Below are 15947 nucleotides of genomic sequence, written 5' to 3' on the forward strand. Positions count from 1 at the left end.
CAATAACTACTTGAAAAAGTGTTAAGCATTCTTAGCCATCAGGGAACTGCAAATTACAACTTCTTTGTGATTCCATATCACCCTAGTCAGAATGGCTATCATTAAAAAAATAAATGATGCTGGGTGGTGGTGGCATTCACCTTTAATTCCAGTATTTGAAAAGCAAAAGGCATGCATATCTCTATGAGTTTGAGACCAGCCTAGTCTACACAGAGAACTTCAGGACCACCAAGGCTGTACAGAGAAACCCTATCTCAAAAACAAAAACAAACAAAGAGAAAATAAATGGTAGTAAAGATGTAGGGAATGAATAAACCTTAACTATTGCTGTTGCAAATGTAAACTGGTGCAACAAATATGAAAATCAGCAGAGGTCCCTAAAATGCACACACACACACACACAAACACACACACACACACACACACACACTCACAAGATTCAGCTAAACAAGTCCTGGACATAATGTCCAAAGATCTCTAAGTTTTACCACAAAAGTAGTTGTGCATCCATGTTTATCACTGCACTATTCAGAAACAGAATATATTCAGAAACAGTAACAACTTAGATGCTATCAACAGATGAATGGACAAAGAAAATGTGGTCCATATACATATTTGGCTGTAAAGAAAAATAAAATCAAGTACCTTTAGAAAAATGGATGGAACTCGAAATAATTATGTTTAGGGAAATAAACCAGACTAACAGAGACAAATATTGACATGATGTGGTAGTACATGTCTTTAATCCTAGCACTTTGGAGGGAGAGGCAAGTAGATCTCTATGGGTTTGAGGCCAGCCTGGTCTACCCAGTGAGGATAGCCAGAGCTACATAGTGAGACTCTGTCTTAAAAACAAACAAAAAGGCACAAATATATATTGTCTCATATGTAGAACCTAAATTTAAATTTGAAAACACACACACACACACGTGTGCATGTGTGTGTGTGTGTGTGAGGGGGGGAAGAGAGAGAGAGAGAAAGACAGAGAGAGAGAGAGAGAGAGAGAGAGAGAGAGAGAGAACTACAAAGGGGACATTGAGAGGAGAAGAAATCTTAAGTGAGGGGAGAGTAGTAATAGAACATATGTATCCTAGTTTCATTTCTGTTGCTATAATAAAATATTTTGAGAAAAAGCAACTTAGGAGGAAAAGGATTTACTTGCTTACAATTCCAAGTTATAGTCCACTGTAGCATTGAGTTTTGACTACACCACTTTGGCTCCCAGCCGGTTGCATGTGCACCCACCCAAGAACTATTTTTGGGTCCACGAATGAAAGGCACACACACATTAGCTTATTTTTAACATGCATTACTAGCTCAGTGGCTGGGCACTTCTAAGCCTCCCATGGCTAGCATGCCCTTCCCTTTGGTATTCCTGGCTCAATACCTTCTAAATCTACTTTTAACTTTGCTGCCCTGTTACCTTCTGTGAAGACCATTGGTCTTTGCTGCCTAAGACACTTCTGGGCAGCCCATATCCGGGCCGCTTTCCCTTTACTCCTACATTTTGGATCATCTCCCCTCTGCAGCTCTAAATCTGTTCCATCTCTCTTTACCAAGTCAGGGCGATTCTCCTTCCTTCTCCTGCGTCTTAGCCCACACAACTCCATCTCTCTTTGCCCAGCCATTTGCTGTACAGCAATTCTTTATTGCCAATCAAATCCAGCTGGGGGCAGGCTTTCTTTAGCCTGCGTGCAGGACACTGCAAACAGTTTTTTCTGTAACACAATTTAGCAAGAGAACACCAGCCACTACAGTCCATCATTATAGAGAAGTCAAGGTAGGAATATGAAGCATCTACCTAGTCACATCCACATTCAAAATCAGGGACCTGACCTCCAGGTTCCCTTAGCATCTCTCAGTCCCTACCTGGCACTCCCTGCCCTCTGCTCTGAACTTTCCAGTCTAAGGGCTGGGCTTCTCCTTCCCAAGAGGCTCTTCTCTATATAAAGCAGACATTTTGGTCTTTCTCTCTGTATGTCTGTCTTTGTCTCTCTGTGCATTTTCTCTTTCCTTGTGAATGCAGTCTCTTTTTCTCTTCCCAATCCTGTTTGTCTCTCTCTCTGGGATGACTTCCCTGGCCTAGTTCCTTGGGACCACTGAAACTGCCCTAGAGCTGTATCCCAACAAACCCACCTTTATATACCCTAATCTGGTTTGAATTGGCTCATTTCACTGGCGGAGAATAACTTATCCCTGATCTAGACAATTCCTCATTGAGACCCTCTTCCAAGGTGACTTAAATTGTTTTGAGTTGACATGTAAAAGTAACCAGGGGCAGGGCTGGAGAGATGGTGAAGTGGAAACTAATGGGTTCTTTGGAAAGTCAGTTGGATGATATTTTCTTGAAGCAAACAAATGAAGGAATGTTTTCTTGAAATGGACACAGGTGAGAGGCTAAAGCAGACAGACTCATGAAGGAACATTTCACTGAAGCAGACACAGGAGGAAGGATGTTCTTCTAAAGCAAACAGGTGAAAGGACACGTGATGAAGGATTCTTTGCTAACGACATGCATGTATTGGTCCACCTTACATTGTATAGTTGAGCTGCATTTGTTGGGACTCCATAGAGAGAAATGCACCAAAAATTTGGTAGTGTGCTTCAGTTTCTTATCACTTCTGTGGATGATTGGCAGAGTGATGTCAGCTGAGACAGTGTTGAGACAAGACATGTGCTGGAGGACATGTGATGTTTGGAGGGTATAAAAAAGGATTCAACAGACAGTGACTGAGGCTGAACTTGGCAGAGCTAGCTGTGCAATGCTTGTGGGTCTCCTGTCTTCCCTGATCTTCACTTCCCTGAGAGAGGCACAGGCAAGAACTTCTCCTGGTATTCCTACAGGTCCCTCCTGCTGACTCTAGCCAAGGCTGAGGCCTGGCTGTCTCTGCTAGGTCGGGTCACTGCTACTGCTAACCCAACTCTACCAAACTGGACTGCTGGTGTATCTGTGGGGTGTTTGTAAGTGGAATGAGCTACCACTGCCTGCTAACCTGTGAACTGAACTGTTGATTTCCAGACAAAACAGATGGGAGTTGCTCCAAAGAACCATTTCTAAACAGGTTCACTTCCCCTGTATCCTTTCTTTTCCACTACCTCTGGTGGGTGGTGGGCTACAAGGGAGGTTAAAGCATTTAAGAACCATCATTAGAAGTAAGATTTGAAAAAATTAAAGTTACAAGATGGCTCAGTGGTTAAATGTATTTGTTGTTCTTCCAGAGAACCTGGGTTCAATCCTCAACACCAATTCCAGAGAATCTGATGCCCTCTTCTGGCATCTGTAGGCACCAGGTATGCACATCATTCATATACATATATGAAGGCAAAATATACATACTCATAAAATATATAAACTAAAAATCTATCCAAGGGCTACAAAAAATGGTTCAGCAGCTAAGAGCCATTGCTGCTTTTGCTGGGTACCCAGCTTTAGTTCCCAGTTCTCAAGTTGAGCAGCTTATGACTGCCTGTAACTCCAGCTCCAAAGGATCAGATACTTTCTCTTTTGGACCCCATGGGCACCTGCACTAATATTCACATATCCCTTACACACATATGCCCATAACTAAAAATAGTGAAATTTAAATTTAAAAATCTAACCAGCATGTGTGATATGACAATATAAAGAAGAGAGCATTGAAGGCAGAAGGAACCAGCAAGATGGAGAAAGTAGGCAGGGGAGAACAGTAAGGAGAGAGGATAAATAAGAGCAAACTATGTATGAAAATCTCACAATAACTGGACATAAGGGTGGAGGTCTGCCATCTCCAAACATGGAGGTGAGGGAAAAAGGGTCAGGAGTTCCAGGTCATCAACATCTACTTAGCAAATTTGAGACCAATCTATTACACAAAATGAAGCCAGGTATGTTAGCATACAACTACAATCCCAGAGGGAAGATCAAGAGTTCAAGGCCAGCCTAGGATACACTGAATTTTCTTTCTTCTCTTTCTCTTTTGTAAAGAGAATGGAGCTGTACTCTGAAGATAAAGGTACTTGTCTTGCAAATCTGATGGCCTGAATTCAATCCTTAGAATCCACAGAGTGGAACAAGAGAAACAATTCTCGTAAGTTTGTCCTCTGATAGCCCTTCACACACCCCCTCCTCTCTCTCTCTCTCTGTCTCTCTCTGTCTCTCTCTGTCTCTCTGTCTCTGTCTCTGTCTCTCTCTCTCTCTCTCTCTCACACACACACACACACACACACACACACACACACAGGAATTGAGGGCAGAAACTCAAGCAGGACAGGGTCCTGAGGCAGGAGCTGCTTCTTCCCACTATCAGGCCAAACACATTTGGATAGAGTGGTCCAAACACTCCAGTGGGTAAGGCCTGAGGTCCCATTTCTGGGGTTAATACTGTGTGGGTGGCAGAACTGAGGTCTAGTCCTGGGCTTCCTGGGGTTACTTGACTAAGTTCTGAAAGGGGTTGTTGTTTGCTGGTATGAAACTGACTGCCCCATAAGCTTGTTTTGGCTTGTGTTGGCTCGGGGCCTGGGGCTGGCCCCTGTTCCCGTTTCCCTGATTATGGGAAAGGGTGTTTCCTTGTGTATCTGTCTTGGACCTACATTCACTAGCCCAGTGCCTTCCACGTTTGCAACGTGGGCATAGGCCAGGCTGTTTTCTAGGCTGTCTCTGGGTTAACTCATTTTCTGCCTTGCAATCTTTTGCAAAGTGTCCAGGCTTGCCACATTTAAAACGGGCCTTTTTGTCTCTGCTTGCCAAAAAATCTCTTATTGACTGTCCTTGCGTGGTGGTTGCCATAGCTAAGCCCTGTTGGTAAGAGGGCCCTATGTCAGAACAGAGTCTGTTATACCCAGTAAGGTCTATCTTTTTCCTATAGGGTCTAATGGCCGCTTGGCAGGCAGGATTGGCATTTTCATATGCAAGCTGTTTCACATAATCTACACCTGCCTCTGCATTACCAAAAATCCTCCCTGCTGTTGTCATTAATCGATGAACAAAATCAGAAAATCATTCGTCAGGCCCTGGTCTGACTGAGGTCAAAGATGCACCAGGGTCTCCCTTTACCAGGAGTTTGCGCCAAGCCTTCATGGCCACATTTTGAATTTGAGCAAATAAGCCTGGGTCATATGGCATCTGGTTATCACTAGAAGCAAATTGCCCTTCTCCTACTAAGGCATCAAAGGACCAACCATTGCCTGCCTGAATGTTTCTCCTAGCTGTCTCTTTACAATTCTCATAATATTCTGATTTCCAAATAAGATGGTCACCACCGCTAAGAACTGCTCTCACTAGAGTATCTCAATCACCAGGAGTCAGCCACTTCTCTGCAACAGATTCTAAGATTGCAAGAGTAAAGGGAGCAGTAGCACCGTATTGTGCTGAAGACCTCCGCAGAGGGGAGACCCTCACTCAAATCTCAGAAAGTCGCGACCACCCAGTAATCTGCTCGAGACACCATGTACTGGAGCAATTGCGAGATTTATTAGGGCGTGACAACTAGCTGCCGGTCAATTCGTATGCCCACACAGGAGCTGAATTGACCCCGACAGACAGTTTGAGAAGGGTTTTTAAGGGGAAAAACCACAAACCAAGGAATGGGGAGGGGAATGAGGGGTTGTTGAGGTGGCATAACATAAAAATAGTGGAACGTTCCAAAGGAACCCAACCTACATGAGTCAGGATCAGGTGAAAACTCTCTGTACGCTTATCTTTCTCAAGAATGTGGTCCTGCCCTGTCACTGTGGCCTTGCCCTGTCACTGCAGTTCTCAGCTTGGTTCCCAGCTTGGTTCCACCTAGTTCACTTGCATTCTTTCCTTTCTCTTTGCAGATAGGCCAGTTCCAGTAATGGTGACTGGTCTTTCCACATTCCTAACTTGATTCATGGCTCAGTTTCTCCATGTCTTTATAAAGAAAGCCTAAAGAATATTTTATATGTCTAAAAAGAATTCTATATACCCAGTATCTATAATTTTTCACTCTACAGTGCCACCGAGTTTTTAAATTCTTTAATAATTTGAAAATTAAACCCTGTGTGATGTCTCCACAAAACCCCTTGAGCGTCTCTAGTCGCTGATACAGAGAAAACCTCAACCTCTGCCTCCTCTGGCTGATCTGTGGCTGAACTAAAACCAGAGGGCAGGGGCTGCCTTTGGATTCCTGGTTGAGGAACTCGAGGACCTGAGGGATTTTCCTTGCCCTCTTGAGACATCTTCCCTGTCTTTAATTTTTGTAGCTGATTAATTAAGCCCGGATACTCTTTTTCTAACTCTATTTATTGTTTAAGCAGAGAAATTTTGTCCTGTAGCTCCTTTTTGGGATCTACAACCACCATCTCCATAGCAGAAGCATCTGGAGGTAGAGGAGCAGAGGGAGGGGGTCTTCGGGAAGAGGACCATTTAGGGTTGTAATTTTTGGCTGCCTCTTCCTCTGGGTCAGCACAATCTGGCTCTGACAAATCGATTACTTCAACCTTTGGTCATATTTTGGATTCTATGCTTTTCTTTTCCTTTTGAACATGAAAGACAGCATTTAAACAGCAAAACAGAAGCAAACAGTTAACACACGTAAGCAGCAAACAACAAAACAAAAACAGAGAGTTGAAATCAGAGTTGAGTTCAGCCTAGACCATTATACCCAGGAAAACTTTTAATCACCATATACTATAGAGGATACTAGAAGGAAAACTCTAACCCAATGAGGCTAGATATAGTTGAATTTCTTGCCCCATTATCATTACTATGACCTACTGGTCTCCACACAGCAGGTTCCCACGGCAATCACCTCTGTTTCACTTCTGAATTTTCAGTCGACCCTTCTTCTGGTAATGTCCCTCACTGGGTCTCTTGTTCTTGCTGCCCCACATTGGGCGCCACTTTGTAAAGGCCCGTTCTGCCCCATGTTCGGGGGTTACCCTGTATCTGCCCGAGCTGCTGCTTCAATCTGTGCATCAGAGTCTAGCAAGAGAGAGAGTCGGGATGGAGACTCGAAGAATGGAGACAAGACAGGGAATCTGCCCTGGAGATGAGACAGAGTCTGCCCTGGAGACGAGACAGAGTCTGCTCTGTTCTCTCCTCAAGTCTCACCTCGAGTCTCGCCTTTAATCTCTCCTTGAGTCTGCCTTGAGTCTTACCTTGAGTCTCTCAAGTGCTGGGATTAAAGGCATTGCCACCACTGCCTGGCCTTGATTGAATGGAAATCATGGGTATATCAAGATAATTATCAGAGTGTGCTCAGCTGTTGCAGGCTGTTGAAAATAAGTCTCTTATCAGGGTATATGGCTCAAGATGGCTGCAAAGATGATAGCCGCTTTCTGCTCAGAGTCGGCTCCCAACAAGCTTTAGTAATGTTTATTTTGCAAATGTGAGTGCCCTTGCATTTGGGGCATAGATGTTCACAATTGAGATGTCTTCTTCGTGAAGTTTTCCTTTGATGAGTATGAAATGTCCTTTCCTATCTCTTTTGATTACTTTTGTTGAAAGTCAATTTGATTAAATATTAGAATGGCTACTTCAGATTGTTTCTTGGGTCCATTTGCTTGGAAATCCTTTTTCTACTGAGATAATGACTGTCTTTTTTGCTGAGATGTATTTCTTGTATACAGCAGAATGATGGATTCTGTTTACACATCCATTCTGGTTTGCCTGTGTCTTTTTACTGGGGAATTGAGTCCATTGATTTTGAGAGATGGTAATGAGCAATGATTGTTACTTTTTGTTATTTTGAGGGTGGTAGTAGTTGAATGTGTGTGTACATTTCTCTTCTATTGGTTTTAATGGTGAAGTTATTTATTTCTTGTGTTTTTAAATTATATCTAGCATCATTGGGTTAGAGTTTTCCTTCTAGTATCCTCTGTAGGATATGGTGATTAAAAGTTTTCCTGGGTATAATGGTCTAGGCTGACATCTGTTGTCTCTTAGGGTATGCAAGACCTCTGCCCAGGCCATTCTCACTTTTAGAGTCTCAGATGAGAAATCAGGTGTAATTCTGATAGTTCTGCCTTTTCCCCTTACAGCTTTTAAAATTCTTTCTTTGTTCTGTATATTTAGTTGTTTTATTTTTTGAGACAGGGTTTCTCTGTGTAGCCCTGGCTGTCCTGGAACACACTCTGTAGACCAGGCTGGCCTCGAACTCAGAAATCCGCCTGCCTCTGCCTCCCAAGTGCTGGGATTAAAGGCGTGCACCACCACTGCCCGGCTTAGTTTTTTGATTATTATATGGCAGAGGATTTTCTTGTCTGATCCAATCTGTTTCATGTTCTGTAAGCTTCTTGTACCTTTGTAGCCATCTTTTTCTTTAGGTTAGGGAAATTTTCTTCTATGATTTTGTTGAAAATGTTTTCTGCGTCTTTAAACTGGGAATAATCTCTTCCTCCTAGTATTAGTATTAGTATTAGTATTAGTATTAGTATTAGTATTAGTATTAGTATTAGTATTAGTATTAGTATTAGTATTAGTATTAGGTTTGTGTAGCAGGATGCCATCCTACTACATGTGTATAAAGCTCAGTGATTGGGCTGTATGAGAGGTAGGTGGAGTGAGGAGAGGAAGAGGAGAAAGAAGAGGAGGAGCTAGGAGAGGCAGAATGTAGAAGCCATGGAGAACCACTTGTGGGTCCATGACGATCTCGGGAAACGATTTATATTTAAGGTTAGATATTGGGAAACACCTCTAATTGTGTGGGCATCTTGTTAATTGAGCATTACCAAATATGTAAAGCTATTGGATAATCTTTAAGCAATAGAGTCTCATTTCTATCAGGTACCCTGTGGATGATGAGTCTGGGCTCAGCCTAGCATTGTGGAGACAGCATGAGAGATTGGCAGAGTCATCTCTAATGCTGCCATCTCATGGGTGCCAGAGCTGGTGCTTCTGGCCCACCTGAGCCAGTGGCCTGAGCTGAGCAGAGGCTCATGGCCTCAGGCCTTGCCTAGTCGGGAACATGGCGGCCTGTTAACAACAAGCCAGATTGGGTGCTGCCGTTTGAAATTTTAACCGTAAGAGGTTTTATTTTTTATAGTGTCACAAATTTTCTGGATGTTTTGTGTCATGAACATTTTAGACTTTGCATTTTCTTTGAGTGATATATTGATTTCTTCTTCTACACCTGAGATTCTCTTCCATCTCCTATACTCTGTTGATGAGGCTTATGTCTGTAGTTCCTGTTCTCTTTCCTAGGTTTTCCATCTCCAGGATTGACTTAGTTTGTATTTTCTTTATTGCTTCTATTTCCTTTTTCAGGTTTTGGATAGTTTTATTCATGTCCATCACCTGCTTGATTGTATTTTCCTGTATTTCTTTATATTTATTTGCTTCCTCTTTTTAAAAAAAAAGATTTATTTATTTTATTTATATGAGTACACTGTGGCTGTCTTCAGGCACATCAGAAAGAGGGCATGGGATTCCATTACAGATGGTTGTGAGTCACCATGTGGTTGCTGGTAACTGGACTCAGGACCTCTGGAAGAGCAGTCAGTACTCTTAATCAATGAGCTGTCTCTCTATCCCCTTGCTTCCTCTTTTAATGCCTCTATCTATTTGAATGTATTTTCATGTGTTTCCTTAAGGAATTTATTTGTGTCCTCTTTAAAGGCCTGTATCATCTTTATAAAATTAGATTTGAGATCCTCTTGTGCTCCAGTTTCATTAGGATATGGTTTGTTGTAGAGGATAGCTGGGCTCTGGTGGTACCATATTGCCCTGGGTCTTGTTGATTGTGTTCTTACACTGCCCTTTAGGCATCTGGTTTTCCCTGGTGTTGGCAGGATGATCCTGATGCAAGTAGGATTTCATGGAAAGGTGGGGGGGCAGCCATAGGCTAGAAAATGGAGGTCAGGGTACCCTACCCTGTTGGCTGTGTCTCAGACAGACCCCACTCTGCAAGCTTTGTTTTGGGTGGACCCTACTCTGCAGGGTATGTCCCAGTCAGATCCAGCTTGAGTGTCAGGCAGATCCAAGTAGGATGGGTGGTCAGACAGGGTTCCCAGCTGGTTAGTTTTGGGGCCTCCAAAAGTTTCCATGGGGAGGCAGGATGATCTTGAGGTCCAACAAGACTTCTCCAGACCAAGGAGCAAGGCCAGATCTAGACAACGGTGCTCAAGGGACCATTCTTGGGCCAAGTTCCACTATATGCAGATGCCTGTTCATGGGCTTCATTTCCACAGAGAGAGGTGTATGAAGGCAAATGGTGTCTGGTCTGGTCTGAAAGCATGAACTCAACCTGTTTTCTTATAGAATCCAGGATCACTAGTACAGGGATGGCATCACCTGGGCTCTCTCACATCACTCACTAAAGGAATACTCTACATGGTTGCCCACATTTGGATCTGATGAAGGTATTTTCTCAATTAAAACTCCTTCCTTTTTGATGATTCTAGCTTGTGTCATGTTGACATAAGACTAACCAGTACACACACACACACACACACACACACACACACACACACACATTTAAAAAGCAATGCTCTGCAACGGATTCTAGATGATAATGATGTGTCAGTGTAGTTTCATTGAATATATGGAAGTCTCATTCTAGTGAGTGTTGATAATGAGGGAACTGTGCATGTTGTTGGGGCAGAAGGTATGTGACAATTTTTGGTAACAACTTCTCAATTTTGGTATCAACATTCTGCTAGTCTAAAAATAAATCTAAAAACATAGTAAAAATAAAGCTGAGGATGACCTTAAGTTTCTAATCTTTATGCTTCCACCACTGGAGAGCTGGAACCACAACTCCCTATTTATGTGGTGCTAGGGACCAAACCCAGGGCTTTGTGCATGCTAGGCAAATAAAGACTCTAAAACCCATATCTCAGATTCTGCAGGGTGGCCCAGGCTAGATAGCAGATCCTGCTTAGCATAGTGGCAAGGGGGATCATAGAAGAGCCAGAGACTAATATTAAGCCCCCAAATGACCCTGAAGAAGTTTCAAAAATAGAAAAGAAACAATGCACAAAAGGGGATCTACTAGAATTACATTTAAATTTCAGTCGTAAGCAATCAAAGTTTGAAAATATGTAGAACACTGGAACTGTGAGAGCAGAGGAAGTACCAAGTCAGAACACAGAGATAAGAAAATTAATATCAATCTTGGTTCTTTGAGTACATAGAATGAAGACATAAAAAGAAAATAGCAGTCTATCTAAGCAAGAAAGAAAACAAACAAACAATAACCAAAGAAAGAAATATTTAAACCAAAGCTGGAAAATAACAGATATTGATTAAATATCTAATCACTCAAGACCTCAAAAATGTGCTTGGTAGCTGACTGACTTATGACTAGACATCCTCTGCCTTCTCCAGGCTAAATGAGTGGGTGAGGGAATAGAAGCAGGGCTGGCCAACAAGCTGCTGGAGCTGCTCACATTGTACTTGGCTCCCTTTAAGAATCCATGTGTTTCTGTTGGCTGGCTGTTTTGACCACAAACCTGGATTTGTTTCATCTCTGTTTCCACAGCGTTTTAAATTATCTAGTTAAAGGAAAGTTTCACTTCTTGACTGAACTTGTATGTGTTTACTGGGGAACCTTTAAATAAGGGATTCTTAGCTGAACTTTGTGTGTGTTTGCTTATTAAGTTCCACCACAACTCAGTGGGGAAAGTGAGTATCATTTATCAGGGTCTCTCAAACTGTAATATCCTTTTGTTCTACTTTTTTTCTGTTCTTTTTTTGGTGATTATCTTTTCATATTTGTTACATATTAATCTCAACAATGTAAAATTAAAGTCTAGGTGGTACAAAACTGTCAAATGTAATATCACTATTGAAAGTTAGTAGTATAAGAAATGAAAGTGTGTTGTTTAAATTTACCAACAACTAAAGATAACCACATAAGGCTGGGCATGGTGGCTGACACCTGTAATCTCAATACTTGGGAGGCTGAGGATGAAAGCATTGCCAGTTTGAGACCACTCTGGGCTACAGACTTAGAGAAGAAATATCATCTCAAAGAACCAAAAGAAGGAGGAGGAGAGGGAGGAGAAGGAGGAGAAGGAGGAGACATATTAGAGTTGTATTGCATTTTCATGAGTCTAATTTCATGACCTCTGGGCCACTTAAAAAGATAGCATTGTCCCATTGTGCTATCTTTTCTTATGTGCCATCAATTAGAAAATTATGATAACAGGGGGACTGGAGCCATTACAAGGTCCCCTTCAAGCACTAGAGGTCAGGCCCCTATCCCTGCCTTCGCAAGATTAGAATCGCCACAGCCCTTCTATACTTAGAGAAGGGAGGAGATGTCAGGGGCAGCCCTGCTTACACACTGAAGGCCTAAAATCAGCCATAGGCCTAAAATCAGCAATAGGCCTGTCATACATGTATACTAACACCAAGTCTTGGGTCTCAGTGGAAAAACATTGAAACAGATGGCTATAAGCTAATGTCAACAGACAGCTTTTGTGGAAATTTATAAGCCTGAGTAGTCATAGACCTTGTAAATAGGTAGCCTTGGCAGATAATACCAACTTAGATAAGGACAAGTGAGTCATAGGCAGACTCATAGCGGCCTGTCTTCTGAACCTTCACTCAGCTGATACTCTGTTCTGGAAGATATCTGTACTTCCCCTGAACACCCACGCTCCGGTGTCTTCTCCTTCCCCACGTCCTGCCTTTTTTTGTTTATAACTCCTGTGTGAATATGTAAAAATTATGAGTTGATTTAAAAAATATTTTTAAAAATGGCCTAAGACAGGAATTAGGAAGAAAATTTTAAAACTTTTTAGAATTGAATGAAAATGAAGATGCAATATAACCAAAAAAAAACTGTGATAAATTTTACTTTGCTTCTGATATTGATCTTGATATGTTCTAAGATTGAGAATGACTTTGAACTTCTGATCCTCCTAACTTCACACCCTTAGTGCTGTACTGTACTGTACAGTCAGTGCAGCTTATGTGGCACTGGGGATCAGTCTCAAGGTTTCTTGTATATTAGGCAGTCTCCCAACCAAACCACATCCTAAATCCATATCCAGCTTCTTCAAACTCTTAATCATACCTAATATATTGAATTCACAAACATATAGCTAATTCATTTTTAATTCTTGCTCTCTTTCCTCTTTCTCTCTTTCTCTCTCCCTTTCTCTCTCCCTCTCCCCTCCCCTCTCTCTCTCTCTCTCAGTTTGTCATTCTCCACTTCCAACGGGGACAGATTAACAGCCAGGACTTGTGCCCAGTTGGCATCCCTATGAACCCCCACCATGTGGATCCCACCACTTCCTTCTTGGCTTTGTTTTGCTTCAGAACATCCTTAAGTAGCTTCTTAAGAAAATGTATCTGAGAGAAATTTTATTAGCTCATATATCTCTATAACTCCTTATTTCATTGTTACACATAATAGGCATTTTGACTTGTACAGAATGCTATTACTTATTGACAATCATTTTCCTTTAGAATTTTTTGGGGGTAACAAGCAAGGTTTTTTTGAGAAATAAATAACTTCCTGGATCAAAAAAGGATCCCTAACAATAGATTGCCTCTTCTATAATTTTAAAGGCTTTGCCCTATTGTCTATGTTCTTGTTGCCCCATTATGTTTTGTCTGGTGCTAGTCTCGTGACTGTTTCTTTTCCTCAGTTTTTATTTTTTCACTTGTCTTTTTAAATTAATCATTTTATTTATTTACATTTCAAATGATACCCCCCTTCCCAGTTACCCCTCCACAACCTCTCATCTCATCCCTCTTCTGTATTGCTCAGGTGCTGGTAGATCCTCTCAGAGGACAGCCATGCTAAGCTTCTGTCAGCAAGCATTTCTTGGCATCAGCAATAGTGTGGGGGCTTGGTGTCTGCAGATGGGATGGATCCCTAGGTGGGGCAGTCTCTGGATGATCTTTCCTTCAGTCTCTGCTCCATTTTTTGTCCCTGTCGTTCCTTTGGACAAGAACATTTCTGAGTTAAAAGTTGTGCCGGGCAGTGGTGGTGCACGCCTTTAATCCCAGCACTTGGGAGGCAGGGGCAGGTGGATTTCTGAGTTTGAGAGTTCAAGGCCAGCCTGGTCTACAGAGTGAGTTCCAGGACAGCCAGGGCTACACAGAGAAACCCTGTCTTGAAAAACCAAACCAAACAAACAAACAAAAAAAAAAGAGATTCCAAATGCTTTTTTTTTTTCAGTACTGGGCATTAAAGCCAGTGTTTTGTACATTTTAGACAAGATCTTGAATTTTTGTGTGTATTGAAGGCTCTCTTCTCTTTTTCATGTTTAAGAAGACAAGTTCTAATAGTATACCTCTGGCTGACCTGAAACTTGTGGTGATTCTCCTGCCTCGTGATCTCTTCAGTGCTAGGATTACAGGTATAAGACACCACACCAAACTCTTTCTCTCAATTTTTTATGATACTTAGTAATTATTTATAATTAATAAAGAAGAGTTCAATAGCTATTGTGGATATAATGTTCTATTGGAGATCTGTTTTCCTGATCCAAACGACCTCTATGAGGGCAGGAGCTGGAGGAGTGGAGATCATAGATTCTACTGGCTAAAATGAGGAAGAAATTACTCAGGAGTTGTCAGCATCCATACTAGAAGCCTTGGCTCTCTTCAGATGTCATTCAGTTTCTTCATAGAACAGTCAGATCTTTCTCGGTAGGCCTGTGCCAGCTCCAGCTCAGCTGTCTGCTTGGGGAGAGGGATGTTCCAACTGAAATCATCATCCTGCACTGGGACTTTCACTGAATCCCTGTATGTCTACTATTGTTTTATTTCATTTATTTCTATAACATGCCTCCAGATTCAGACTATTTGTTGTTAAACCTGCAAACTATCCTTCTGCAGCTGCCTGGTCAAATATTTTCAACTATATTTTCACAGCTACCTTATTTTTCAAGTAAGTCTTCTCTGCTGTCTCTCTCTCTCTCTCTCTCTCTCTCTCTCTCTCTCTCTCTCTCTCTGTGTGTGTGTGTGTGTGTGTGTGTGTGCATGTGCGTATGTGCAGGTATACATGAGGATATGGGTGTATGTCTACATGTGCATGTGGAGACAGGAGACTCTAGTGTTGGACCTCAGGAACCATCATGGGTCTCCCTGCAAGCTCTACTGTAGGCAGGGAAATGAACTTCAGGGGGCAAGAAGGAAATCTGTTCCAATATGTCTTAGTTAGCCAGTGTTGGTTCAAACTTCTAAAGTCTGACCCTGGGCAGTTTATTTTAGACATAGTTAAGTTCAGTGCAATTTTGGGAAAGAAAAGTTCCTTCATAACACTTATATTAATTCTGTGTGTAGAGAATGAATATTTGGGCCTACCTACATGGAAAGCCTTTTGCAAAGTATAGGTGACCTCTACCATGAGCATTCATTCTATTGCTAGGATCTGGTGTGGTTTCAGTCATGCAGATAGTGTTGAGGTTACCACCATACTATAAAATACATTTTGACATCTCCCCTAAGGAAGGGTTCTACTGACTGAGAACAAAACTAAGGATGAAGGTCTAGGGAGGGAGAGTCTGAGATAAACAAGGGGATTCGGGTGTGGCCTGACCCCACAGGTGGCATGGACCACCAGGCTGTTAATAACATTCACTCCCAGCGTTCTGGGTAGAAAAGAGGCATATACATTTCTTCTGTTGAAGAGACAAGCCTGCCTGCATGCTTCACATCCCTGCTTTCTATAGTCCTTGTCTGTGAGCACAGAGACTGCATGCCATCTACATCCATCATATTTGAAGATGATTTAAACAGTTTGGACCTATCATTTGCATGAAACTCAGCAAGTAGGCTACACTAACCAGCTAGCCTCAGGTTTCTGCTTGTTTCTGCCTCCCCAGTACTGGAATTACAAAATTACAAACACATGGCACCATGATTGGATTAAAACAATGCTCTGAAGATTGAAATCAGGTTCTCATGTTTGCACCATCAAGCACTTTCCCAACAGAACTTTCACCAAAGTTTCTTTATTTCCTTTTAATCATTGGCACTTTTCTTTTATTGCTAAATTTTATCTATCTATCTATCTATCTATCTATCTATCTATCTATCTATCTAT

Source organism: Grammomys surdaster, unplaced genomic scaffold, assembly GCF_004785775.1.
Source record: "Grammomys surdaster isolate TR1022 unplaced genomic scaffold, NIH_TR_1.0 125179, whole genome shotgun sequence".
NCBI classification, from domain to species: domain Eukaryota; kingdom Metazoa; phylum Chordata; class Mammalia; order Rodentia; family Muridae; genus Grammomys; species Grammomys surdaster.